Consider the following 13,697-nt stretch of genomic DNA (forward strand, 5'->3'; position numbering starts at 1 on the left):
AGTCAAAAGTAGTACAACCCACCATCACGCAGGAAGCAAGTGGAATGAGTTTGACCTAATCTCTAGTGCCAGAATAAGGTACTTACTTCCAAAATGGCGCCAACATTCCTCAATTCATGATATTCATGCCCTTGCCTGGTCTGCTTTCACACTGAATCAGGGTAGGTTTTGTGACCAATAAAAGATGGCAGAAGTCACATTGCCTAACTTCCAAGCCTGGGCCACAAAGGCGTTGCAAGTTCTGCTTGGTTTCTTAAATTATGCATTCTGGACAGTCAGTGGCCATGCAGTGAGGACATTACGAGAGGCCCACATGGAGAGGAACTGAGGTCTACTGCCAACATCCAGGACAAACTTGACAGCCATGACCACCTTGAAGTAGAACCTTCAGCCCCAGTCAAGCTTTCAAATGACTGTTGCCCCATTTGACACCTACCTGCAATTTCATGGGGAACCTCAAGTTGGAACCACTCAGCCATACTGCTCCTAAATTCTTGACTCTCATTGCCTGTGAGACATAATAAATAATTTATCATTGTGTTATGTCACTGAGTTTCAGGGAGATTGGTACCCAGCAATAGATAATTATTACACAGGTTTATTATCAGCCAAACTTTTTTTTTTTTTAAACATGGTCTTATTTTTCTTTTTCTTTTTAAGATTCTATTTATTTATTTGTCAGAGAGAGGGAGAGCGAGAAAGCAAGCACAGGCAGGCAGAGGCAGAGGGAGAAGCAGGCTCCCTGCTGAGCAAGGAGCCCAATGTGGGACTCGATCCCAGGACACTGGGATTCTGACCTGAGCCGAAGGCAGCTGCTTAACCAACTGAGCCACCCAGGGGTCCCTATCAGCCAAACTCTTAAAAGTGCCTAGACACTACCATCTTGTACCATTAACTACTTGTTGTAATATCCTCTTCCTAACCTGAGGAAATGCATTCTGGGAGTTCATAAAGCAGTTGATATGATAAACTGATAGAGGTTACTATGTAAAATACTACAGATACATCAATAGTATGTATTTTCTCTGCTAAAACATTTGTATTTTTTTTTATTTATCTACTTGACAGACAGAGATCATAAGTAGGCAGAGAGGCAGGCAGAGAGAGAGGAGGAAGCAGGCTCCCCGCTGAGCAGAGAGCCTGAGATCATGACCCAAGCTGAAGGCAGAGGCTTTAACCCACTGAGCCACCCAGGTGCCCCAAATATTTGTATTTTAAAAGAATTTTTCAGGTTAACAAACATTAGGTGTTTTCCTATGTAAATCACTGTGCTGGCCCCTCTGTGAAGTGTATGGGTGAACAGAAGAGAGACTCTTCCTTTAAGTACTTTATAAGGTAACAACAAAGGAGACAAAAAGGCAGAATATGAATTAAGGCAGATAACATTTGAGTTGAGATTAGAAAGAGGAAGAGAATTGGAAAAGAACACAAGTGTATGAACTAAGGTCCATTATTGATGAGGATGATGTCTGGGTAGGTGACTTGGCAATTCTTTCATAACAATGAGTACTCATTTGTTGGGAGCCTATCTTATGCCAATCACTGATATATGATCAAATTTAATCTTCATTGCACAATCTGTGAAGGAGCTATTATCTCCTTTTCACAGGTGAAGAAACAAAGGTTCTAAAACATTAAGCCACTTTCCCAAGATCACCCAGATGGGAAATGGTGAGGCTGGGTGCTGACCTCACATCTTTTTGATGTCGAAACCAACACAGAATCTCCCCACTACACCACAATGAAAACAAGGAACCTTCCTAAGGACTCTGAACACATGCATGATCCCTGCATCTTCAGGCCATTTCACCACCAATCTTCCCTCCAAAAAAAATGCCATTAGGATGTGTTGACAGCTTACTTTTGATTTTAAAGAAGCCAGTCGGTCTCTAGACAAATCAATTCCAGAAGGAGAGTTTTGGAAGAATGCTGTGGTAACATAATGCATCTAAAAATTTCCAAAGGAGAAAAAGAAACTGTCAGAGGAAGGCCAGGGGCTTTTTGGTAAAAACACATTTTCTTCATTGCTCATGTCTAAACCTTCTGTCCTCTCTCTAGTATTCCAGGAGCCTGACTGACTCAATCTCTGGCAAATTTAAGCACCACATATATTTTTATATGGCACCATTCACTTTTCAACACTTGGCTTTGCATTCTGACAATTTAGCTCAAGTATTTGGATGAAAAATGAGTAGGACTGTTTTCTTCATTTGCTCCTCTTTTTTTAATACTTTTAAATTTACAATTTACATACAATAAAATATACAACTCTTATGTGGACAACTCAATGGCATTTTACTTATGTATACATCTTTAAGTCTACCACCCAGATCAAAATGGAGAACATACCCATCACCCCAAAATTTCCCTCATGTCTTTCTGGTCAATAACCACTATTATGACTATTCTGACTTCCATCACCATCAACTGTGTTTCCCATTCCTCAAATTCATATTAATGGATTAATATGTACTCTTTGGGGTCTGCCTCCTTTTGATCATCATTTTTGCATTTCTTTCATATTATTACATGTATTGGCAGTTTCCTTGTTATTGCTGAGTACTATTCCATTGAACTTTATGTGAAATACTACTGAAAACTTATTAGATCTACTTGGTCAATACCTGAGCTCATACTTTATATTTTTGGTGTCATCTCAAAAATGTAGATACAACCACCCAGACATACAAGACACATAATAACACATAATATTATCTATAAACATTTTCATCTTTCCCTGTTGTTCCTACTTTCTCTGGTAGCAGAAGAACAACATATGTTTGATAATTAAATATAACCCGATATCTTCTCGCTGAAAACAATGTATGTTGGTCCAAATTGACTTGGAGTGAATATTAATTCAACTCAAGTTTCCAACCCCCAATGAGGGCTATTTCTAACTTCCCAGATTCACATCTGGATGGAGGGGAAGATGTTCCTACCTTCAAGGCAGCAGAAGGTGGGGTTTCAGACAAAAACCACCCTCAAGGTCTTTGCTGTCTGTTGCCCACTGAAAGTCAAGTCCCTTGTGTATTAGGATGCCACTCGCTGTAGCACTCACTGGTCCCCACCAGCACCTTCTGCCAGAGATTCTAATACTCAGCAGTCTCCCCATCTCAACCAGATCTGACACTACATCTGCATCCTTCTTGGGTTCCCAAAATTCTCAACTGCCTTTGCCACACCCCACTGGAGGATGATGGGCTCCAGGGGACTTTTGGCCACCAACTTAGATCCCTCAGATATTCCTAAAATACCACCTGAGCAGCCCATGCTCAGCACCATGATTAACATAAGACCTACCTACAGGGCTTGGTATTCTCCTGTGAAACATGGTGAGAAGTTAGGACTAACTCCCATACCAGGTATTTCCCAACCTTTCTGGATTTTCCTTGCCAACCCTTGCCCACCCACATGCCAGAGTTCAGTGCTCACGAGGGAGTCAAATCATTCCTGTCTGACCTCTTTGTCCTATTCTCCCACTTCTCCCTCTCCTTTGTGTGGGGTCTTCCCATAGTCATTTCATCTGCCTTCAAAAACTATGGTTTACAGAAGTGTTCTCAACTAGTACTGCACATTAAAATCATTAAGAAATGTTTTTGAAAAACAGCAATACCTGAACTTTATCTTAAACCAAATAACTAAATTGAGTCTCTAGAAATAGAATATAGGCATTAGTATTTTTTTAAGGTGCCCCAAGTGATTCTGATAAGTGACCAGGATCAGAACCCACTGGTGACAATAAACCTTTGATTTGAGTCAGCAAGGCTTAACTCTTGATAGGTAAAGAGAAACTTTTGGGATTTAGAAAATCTCTTTTTGATGGTAAGACATTGTGTTGCTAAAGACTCAAGAATGTCAGCTCTGAACCATGAAGACTATGGACCCTGAAAAACAATCTGAGGGGTTTGAAGTAGTGGCAGGGGTGGGAGGTTGGGGTACCAGGTGGTGGGTATTAGAGAGGGCACGGATTGCATGGAGCACTAGGTGTGGTGCAAAAATAATGAATACTGTTATGCTGAAAATAAATTTTAAAAAATGATTAATTAAAAAAAAAAAAAAGGATGTCAGCTCTGAGAACCAAAGCCAACAAATGACTTCTTTGCTCGGGACTGGGAGTACCTATTATTTCCCGGAAATAACAAAACCCATCCATTCCATGTGTGGAGAGATGAGGGATATTATCGATTAAGGGAATTTTTTAAAAAATCAGTTTAATATTTTCAAAATATCATCCCCACATTCTTTTCATTTTTTTCATTTATCCATGCATTCACTTACTATGGTCCACATGACTCCACAAAGGAGTGGTTGGGACCAGCGCCATAGCACTATATAGAGGATGAATCAACAGTCACTTGCACATCATGACTGGAGTAACAAGAGAGGATTCTCTTCATTTATTGAACAAATATTTACTAACTATTTACTTAGGGTCATGTGCTTTTAGCATATAAGAAGGGCAGGTGGAGAAACCTGATCTCTTCTCATAATCTGAGTCTAGAAGAGAAGGCAGTGATATTGCACTAGGGACCTAAGGCACCCAAGTGTGAGGGGCAAGGTGTGGAAGGACACTCTGTGAGAGTTCTGAGAAGAGATGTGAGGTCCAGCCCAGGGCACACCCCACCTTCCATCTCCCTTATTAATATTTCATTTTCCCCAACACCCGCAATCCTGCTTCCACAGACACTTTTCACATGACCATGCACAGGAGCCATTGCCTCAGTCATGGGAAATTCTTCCAGCCAAAGTAAGGTCTGAGGAAGAATGAAGATAAGGAGGGAGAGGTTGGCTCATAGTCTGGGCAGGTGAGCTGAGTAGGACACTAGGGTAGTAAGAGAGGCCAGTAGGGAAGGACAACTTGATAGGAGACCAGAAAGAGTTGAGCACTGAAAATAACCAAGAAACTCAGTCAGAAATTTGAAAGAGGGGGTGCCTGGGTGGCTTAGTCAGTTAAGTGTCTGCCTCTAGCTCAGAACTTGGAGTCCTGGGTTAGAACGCCTCATCGTCCAGGCTTCCTGCTCAGCTCCCCCTGTTCATGCTCTCTCTCTCAAACAAATAAATAAAATCTTTAAAAAAGAGAGAGAAAGAAGAAAAACAAAAAGTGAGGGAGGCAGAGAAAAACAATTTGTTCTTTATAATTCAGACCGGGCCAGTCTCCCTCTAGACACTTTGAGACTGGAAAACAGGGAAACTGCTGTCCTTTGGAAAGGCAGGAAAGTGACTTTTTACAACCCTATAGTTTCTCCTGTTGTGGACTTTTCTTTTGTTGTTTGTTGTTGTTGCTATTGATGTGAACTTTCTTGCCAGGATTTAAAAATTCTCATGTCATCTATGAAACACCGAGAGACAAAAGGATTGGGAGTTTTCACTCAATTTGCAGCAGGTAGAGCAAGACAGGAGATAAAAAATCAATGTGAAAGTTTAGACTGGTTATGTCAGAAGATAAAGATGCTACACCTGTCCCTGTCACTCAAAGAGGAAAATAGACTTTCACTTTGCGGAATGTTCCTCAGGGGGGATATGTTCCTAAAGCAGAGAAAAAAATGGAGAATTGATTCTGATGAAGAGAAATTTAAAAGGCATTCTTTTAATCCTTATCTAGGGCACTAAGAAAACGATCCTTGAAAATAATCCACTACACTAGTAATTACCAGTTAAATGAGACAGATGCTTTCTTATTGGACACCTTCATACCAAATACCCCAGAGACAGCAAAATGAATTGAGGTAAGAAACCAACTAGAGTTCCTTAAGTTTCACGCTTTTTGCAGACAGATTTTGGGAATCCATGAAGACCTCTACCCCATCCAAAAAAGTTAACCACATAGACTGAGGGGTTGAGTCACCATAAATCAAAATAAACTTTAAAAAACACACTCGGCACACAAAGCCATAATTATCTCAAGCTGCATCCTTGCCAGCAAGTGGTTTTTGAACAAAGAAATTAGAGATGCTAAGGCTATCACCAAAGTAATAAACTTCTAAAAATCATCAATCAGAAATAAAATAATTAAAATTTCAGGACATCAATTTTAACTTTTATTCTTAGACATGTGGAGATGAGGAGTATAGCAATAATTTAGTGGAGACATGAAATAATATACCTATCTTTTGAATTAACCAGACAGAATTATTTGCTATTTCCTCTTTGCCATTATTATGTATATTTAGCTTGTATCTCATTTCATTTTTTAAATTTTAATCAAGAAGCATTTTGTTAAAAGAAAACAATCCAGAAATCCTCTTCAGTTTTATCGTAAGGAATCAGGGCATCTTCTGGACTCCAAGGGCAGCGATACAGCTGGCCTTGGGGTTCCTGGGACACCATTAGGAGCCAAGCAGGATTCTGTCTCCATGTTTCTCACATGCTGACATGGATTCTTTGGTCAGATCCTCTTTACACTCACCGTTTCTTTCCACAGTCTACATCAATATACTTCCTTAGTCACATAGTCCCAAAGGTCTGCTTAAGATGGTGGTTTCTCATCTGAGTCCACACTGGCATGAAAGCCTAGCCAATTCAAAAATGGCTCCCAGTTCAAAATTATCAGGAGAAGGAATCTAACTGGCCAGTGAGGATCAAGTATGCACTTTGGGTCCACTCCAAACCTGGGGTGTGGAGTGTGTGCTGAGGGTCACATGACCTGCCACCAGCTCAGCAGGGATGGGACTCCCTGAGATGAGAGCTTGGCCAGGTAGAAAGAGCAATGAGAAGGACAGGCAGGGATGACTGGGGGAGGACTGGCAAACTCCTGGAGCACTTGTAACATCTAATCAGTGCTTAGATGTTTTGTCCTCCAGGAGAATGTCAACTGGTAGGGAGAGGAGAGAGCAGAGCAAGGCCTTTTCAGCTTTTCTATTTATTTCCTTATTTATTTTTTGAGACTGCGTGCAAGGGGGGTAGGGCAGAGGGATAGGAAGACTCTTTTCTTTTTTTTTTTTTTTTAAAGATTTTATTTATTTATCTGTCAGAGAGAGAGCGAGCGAGAGTGAGCACAGGCAGAGTCAGAGGGAGAAGCAGGCTCCCTGCGGAGCAAGGAGCCCGATGTGGGACTCGATCCCATGACGCTGGGATGATGACCTGAGCTGAAGGCAGCTGCTTAACCAACTGAGCCACCCAGGCGTCCCAGGAAGACTCTTAAGTAGGCCCCACGTCCAACCCAAGCCCAACATGGGCCTCATGACCCTGAGATCACGACCTGAGCCAAATTTAAGAGTCCAATGATGCTTAAGTCACTGAGCCACCCAGGTGTCCCATCTCTTTAGCTTTTTAAATAAGAGCTTCTCTTCATCCATCCACATGTATTATATGTTGTCTCTCACAAAATAAGCATTAAACAATGGGTCACTAAATGAATAAACAAATGGCAAACTAAAATATATTTCAGAGAAATATCATCCAAGAATATCTGTAGTTTTTCATTTTAGTTGGTTTTCTGAGCCAGTGTCAAAGAACTTGAAGTTCTCATAGCTCTCTTCCAGATTACTTAATTTAATTAGTAATCTAGCAGTAGAGGATATAAATATTGCTGGGGATATACCAGAACTGTGTTCTCAGATGCATGACCAGTTGGGTCCGCTTACCACAAGTTGTTGCCCTGGGGCTATGGATTAGAAAGGGACACAGCAGGGCCAGGATGGGAGTTACTGCTGAATCCCCACACCCAAGGACATACTCCAGCCTCAGGGCAATCTGTTCCTGCAGTAACCCAGCCACAGAGGCCCCAGGCTTCTGTCTTGGACAGCAGAGACACTTACCTAATGTGATATTGGCTCATTCATTATTTTAAAACCTTGGAAATACAATTTTCTGTAGTCAAACTTTGAATAGTTATGTGAAGCCTGTCACTGGACCACTTAGTCGGTATTTATTGAATACCCACTTTGCACCCGCCCTGTCTGTGCCCTGGGTTAGAACACCGTCTTGCCAGGCACAAAGCTGACAACCTAGCAAGGACTTTGGATTTTACACATTAGAATATCTAATTATGTTCCACAAATAAGTGAAACCACATGATAATTGACTCTCTCTGCTTGACTTATTTCACTCAGCATAATCTCTTTCAGTCCCATCCATGTTGCTACAAAAGTTGGGTATTCATCCTTTCTGATGGAGGCATAATACTCCATAGTGTATATGGACCACATCTTCCTTATCTATTCATCTGCTGAAGGGCATCTTGGTTCTTTCCACAGTTTGGCGACCGTGACCATTGCTGCTATAAACATTGGGGTACAGATGGCCCTTCTTTTCACGACATCTGTATCTTTAGGGTAAATACCCAGTAGTGCAGTGGCAGGGTCATAGGGAAGTTCTATTTTTAATTTCTTGAGGAATCTCCACACTGTTCTCCAAAGATAGAGGAGGGGGGTTGGGAGAAGGAGGGTGGGGTTATGGACATTGGGGAGGATATGTGCTATGGTGAGTGCTGTGAAGTGTGTAAACCTGGAGATTCACACAGACCTGTACCCCTGGGGATAAAAATATATTATATGTTTATAAAAAATAATTTAAAAATAAATTTTAAAAAAAAAGAATCTCTAATTAGATGCCCAATTTGATGTAAAGAGTTTATGCTCTCTGTGACTTTGGTAGCTCTGCTAAATTCCCTTTGGGTTCTTTATTGTAGCCCCTGGAGACCCCTGCAGAAGAAAGTAATAAATGTAAGTATTTTTGCCATACGGTGATCAGTGCTAGGAGAGATACAAGAAGAGGACTCCTTATTATGAAAAGAGAATGGGGGAAATACACATTATTTTTCCCTTTCTCTTGCTTCTTGCAGGTTCTTCTGAGGGCAGGAACATTCACTTGCAAGTGCACAGGAGGCTGAAACTCAGAGGAAACCTCATCATTCTAGAGAAAGGAATCAACAACCAGGACTTAGAGTTGGGGAGGATGGCTAAAATCTCAGAAAGCTGTCCCCTAATTCTATGTATGAACTGACACGAGTCCTGAGATCTCCCTCACTGGCACATGCATTTTCTATACCCGCAGGAACAGAGCAAAGGCCTTGAGAACTGAGCTACAACACAGGTCATGACCCAGGCCCAAACAAACCCTGTGTGGCCAGATGCAGACCCCACAGCATAGCAAAGACTTTGAAGTCTGCAACACTGAAAGAAGGTGAGACGGAACTGAACCCCACAGGCTGGTCACCTGCTAAAAAAAATAAAGGGGGAAAAAATCAATATTCTCCAAATGATTTTAACAGGACATAGAGTCTTGCCACCAAGTATTCTGAATAGGAGTAATGGGATTCGCATGAAGTAAATGAAACACTTGCTTTGGGTGCAAAATTTAAAGGAGAGAGGGGGACCAAAAGACTCAGTAACAAGATAAATGATATTTTAACACAAGGTCTAAAAGAGTCAGAATGGATGCAAAAAAATTCCACAATGAACAAAATATCAGAATTTTAAATAAAGACAGGACCAATATTGCTGATTTTTCCTCTTGTATCAAGCTCTAATGTGGCTCACCATAGCACCATTACTGATGCTAGAAGGCAGTGGAAAGGAGCTCCCTAATGTACTCTAGATAGTCAGTGTCTCAAAGTCCCCAAGAGAGCAGAAAGGGATAGAAAGTAAATCCAGAGAGGCAGAGAGAAGCTATCTAGGAACCCGAAAAAAACTCAAGTATGGCAGACACCATGTATCACAAAGGTAGACAGGTATATATCTGAAAACGAGGATGGGTTGAAAGGGTTTACAAGGGGCAGTAAGATTCCCTGGCTCTCCCCAGTAGGAGACCAGAGCTCCTAAGGAATCTGAATTAAGAAACTGGGGGGTAAGAAAAAAAATACAGTTGGTGAAGGGAGGGTGAGATGAAAATCTGCATGTTGAACCAGGAGCACCCCCACCAGCAAACTGAAATCTCCTTCCTGCACCCTGTTCTAAGAATACTGACAGAGGGGCTTACTGAGCATCGTCCCACCTCTCTTCCTCACCAGTAGCCTAGATAATTCATCTTAGGAAGAACCCAAGAATCCTAAGGAAAAGACTTGCAGATATTAACATCAGTGATTATGAAACAGGTCTACAAATTATTTAGCATCTATCCCATCAAGAAGCAGAGTGTAATTTCCTTCTCTGGGACTATGGACTGTCTTAGGGCCTCAGTTATAGTGACTACAATGCTCTAGGAGAGATACTGCATGACTTCCTGGGCTAGGTTAAAAGAGGCCATTCCTATGGCTCTCATCTCACACTATCTTGAGACACATGCCTTTGGAATTCTGAGCTGCCATGTAAAATATCCAGCTACTCTGTAGCTGCCACACTAGAGAGACCACAGTAAGATAAATGCCCTGAGAGTCCCAGAAGCTCTAGCCTCCAACTGTTGGAGTCTTCCTGGCCCAGGAGCCAGATATATGAGTGCAGAAGCTTCCAGAAGACCTCAGATTCACACACTTGGACAGCAACCTTATGAAAGCCCGCAGATGAGAACCACCTATTTGAGACCACTCAATCCCCCAAATCACCAGAGATAGTAACAATATGTGATTGATGCTGGTTTTTGCCCTTGAGGTTGGAGTGGCTTCTTATGAAGCAATTAAGGTAATCAGAACCATGACATTTGGAGTTCTCCCAAGTAAAACTGTGGTTTTCCATCAGTTATCCCACAGTTGCTTCCAAATGGCTATTTAGTCTTCACATCTAAATATGAATAACCAGGGATGCCTGGGTGACTCAGTCAGTTAAGCTGTTGCCTTTGGCTCAGGTCAAGATCCTAGGGTCCTGGGATGAGTCCCGCATTGGGCTCCTTACTTGGCAGGGAGCCTGCTTCTCTCTCCACCTCTGCCTGCCTCTCTGCCTGCTTGTGCATGCTCACTCTCTCTCTCTCTCTCTCTGACAAATAAATAAATAAATAAATAAAATCTTAAATAAGTAAATAAATATGACTAACCAGTCACAAATCATCTCAGTAAAGCTATTAAATAAAAGGCAAAGACCAACACAATCAGAAAAAAAGGAACCCTGAACAAAAAGAGACAATGTTGGGTGAGCCTGGTGGTGGGTATTAAGGAAAGCACGTATTGCATGGAGCACTGGGTGTGGTACATAAACAATGAATTTTGGAACACTGAAAAAGAATAAATTTTTTTAAAAAGAGAGAGACAATGCAGGGAACAGAAGAAAACCTGAACACAAGTCTGAGAAAATATACCTCATTTAAAAGCTCATTTAAAAAATTATAAGCTCATTTAAAAAATTAAAAGTAGAACATAAAAATTTTTAATGTTCAAGAGAAAAAGAATTGAAAAGGTAGAGAATCAATTCAAGAGGCTCAACATCGATGACAGAGAATGAAGAAACAATCACCATGCAAAAGAACATGGATGCTTTTCACAAAAGTTGAACAAAAGACAACAGATACAAAAGAACATACTGTAGGGGCACCTGGGTGGCTCAGTTGTTGGGCATCTGACCCCAGCTCAGATCATGATCCCCGGGTCCTGGGATCGAGCCCCACATTGGGCTGCTTAGCCAGAAACCTGCTTCTCCCTCTCCCACTCCACCTGCTTATGTTCCCTGTCTCGCTGTGTCTCTTTCTATCAAATATATAAAACCTTTAGAAGAAAAAAAAAGAGAGAACATACTGTATGATTTCATTACACAAAGTCAAAAACAGGCAAAATGAATCTCTGGAGCTAAGAGTCAGGCAGTGAATGTCTTTGAAGGGGGAAAGACCAGGACGGGCCAAGACACGCTGCTCATTTCCTGGCTCTTAGTGTGGGCACTAGGCTCACAGGTGCCTTCGCCTCATGAAAATTTGAGCTATTACACTCAGGAATTATGCATTTTTCTGTGTATATATTCTATGTCAATTAAAAGCTCATTTAAAAAATTAAGGGATTAAAATCAGTCCCTGTACTTATAAGGCAAGACTAAAAAATGGTTCAGGACCTAACGTGTATAGATTCTTACTGGCCACCTAAAGAACAACCTAAACTGAGTGCTAAGAATAATAAATACAATAAATAAAACATATCTAACATGTTAAGTCCATGATAATAAAAAGCAGTCCCCATTTATTACCTTAGACACTGATGGGAAACCAATTAATTACTTTAAGATAAGGGAAAGAATCAGGGCCTTAATATATATATATCCCCCCCCCCTCCCCGTTCTTCTCCCTTCGGTTTCGGGTCTCTTCTGATATGGTTATCATATATTTTTCTGGGGCCTTTTCATCCCTTTTAGTATTTTATTCTCTTGTTCATATATTCTTATCTGGATAAAATGACAAGGGGAAACAACTTACCACAAAAAAAGAACAAGAGGCAATACCAACAACTAGGGACATAATCAATATGGACATTGGTCATCTGTCAGAACTAGAGTTCAGTATGGCAATTCTCAAGGCGCTAGCTGGGCTCAAAAAAGGCATGGAAGATATTAGAGAATCTCTTTCTGGAGAAATAAAATACCTTTCTGGAGAAATAACAGAACTAAAATCTAACAAAGTTGAAATCAAAAAAGCTATTAATGAGGTGCAAACGAAATAGAGGTTCTTACTGCTAGGATAAATGAGGCAGAAGAGAGAATTAGTGATATAGAAGACGAAATGACAGAGAATAAAGAAGCTGAGCAAAAAAGAGACAAACAACTACTAGACCACGAGGGGAGAATTCAAGACATAAGTGATACAATAAATAAAACAATATTAGAATAATTGGGATCCCAGAAGAAGAAGAAAGAGAGAGAGGGTCAGAAGATATATTGAGCATTATTATAGTAGAGAATTTCCCTAATATAGCTAAAGGAACAAGCATCAAAATCTAGGAGGCACAGAGAACACCCCCAAAATCAATAAAAATAGGTCCACTCCCCATCATCTAATAGTAAAAGTTACAAGTCTCGGTGACAAAGAAAATCCTGAAAACAGTATGGGACAACAGGTCTATAACATACAATGGTAGAAATATTAGATTGGCAGCAGACCTATCCACACAGACCTGGCAAGACAGAAAGGACTGTCATGATGTGTTCAGAGCACTAAATGAGAAAAATATGCATCCAAGAATATTATATCCAGCTAGTCTGTCATTGAAAATAGAAGAAGAGATAAAAAGCTTTCAGGACAAGCAAAAATTAAAAGAATTTACAAACACCAAACCAGCCCTATAGGAAATATTGAAAGGGGTCTTCTAAGCAAAGAGAGAGCCTAAAAGTAGTAGATCAGAAAGGAGTAGAGACAATATATAGTAACAGTCACCTTACAGGCCATACAATGACACTAAATTCATATCTTTCAATAGTTACTCTAAATGTAAATGGGCTAAAAGCCCCCAATCAAAAGACACAGGGTATCAGAATGGATTAAAAAAAAATTGATATACTGTCTATAAGAAACTCATTTTAGACCCAAAGAGTCCTCCAGATTTAAAGTGAGGGGGTGGAAAATGATTTACCATGCTAATGGACACCAAAAGAAAGCTAGGGTGGCAATCCTCATACCAGATCAATTAGATTTTAAGCCAAGACTATAATAAGAGATGAGGAAGAACGCTATATCATACTTAAAGGATCTGTTCAACAAGAAGAGCTAACAATTTTAAATATCTATGCCCCTAACATGGGAGCAGCCAATTATATAAACTAATTAATAACAAATCAAAGAAACACTGTGACTATAATACAATAATACTAGGGGACTTTAACATCCCCCTCACTGAACTGGACAGATCATCT

At 40.6% G+C, this 13,697-nt stretch overlaps 1 long non-coding RNA gene across 1 annotated transcript in view; it reads right to left on the reverse strand.

The window, feature by feature from the left end:
* Positions 1 to 436: 436 nt before the first annotated feature.
* Positions 437 to 13,697, reverse strand: part of LOC309865091 — a 44,087-nt gene continuing 30,826 nt past the window's right edge. Inside the window, exons 4-5 of the long non-coding RNA XR_014311946.1 lie at positions 1,862 to 1,948; positions 437 to 508 (exon numbers count right to left, since the gene is read on the reverse strand). This is a non-coding gene — a long non-coding RNA (uncharacterized lncRNA). The remainder of the gene's footprint in view (positions 509 to 1,861; positions 1,949 to 13,697) is intronic.

Source organism: Mustela nivalis (assembly GCF_964662115.1).
Source record: "Mustela nivalis genome assembly, chromosome: 5".
NCBI classification, from domain to species: Eukaryota; Metazoa; Chordata; class Mammalia; order Carnivora; family Mustelidae; genus Mustela; species Mustela nivalis.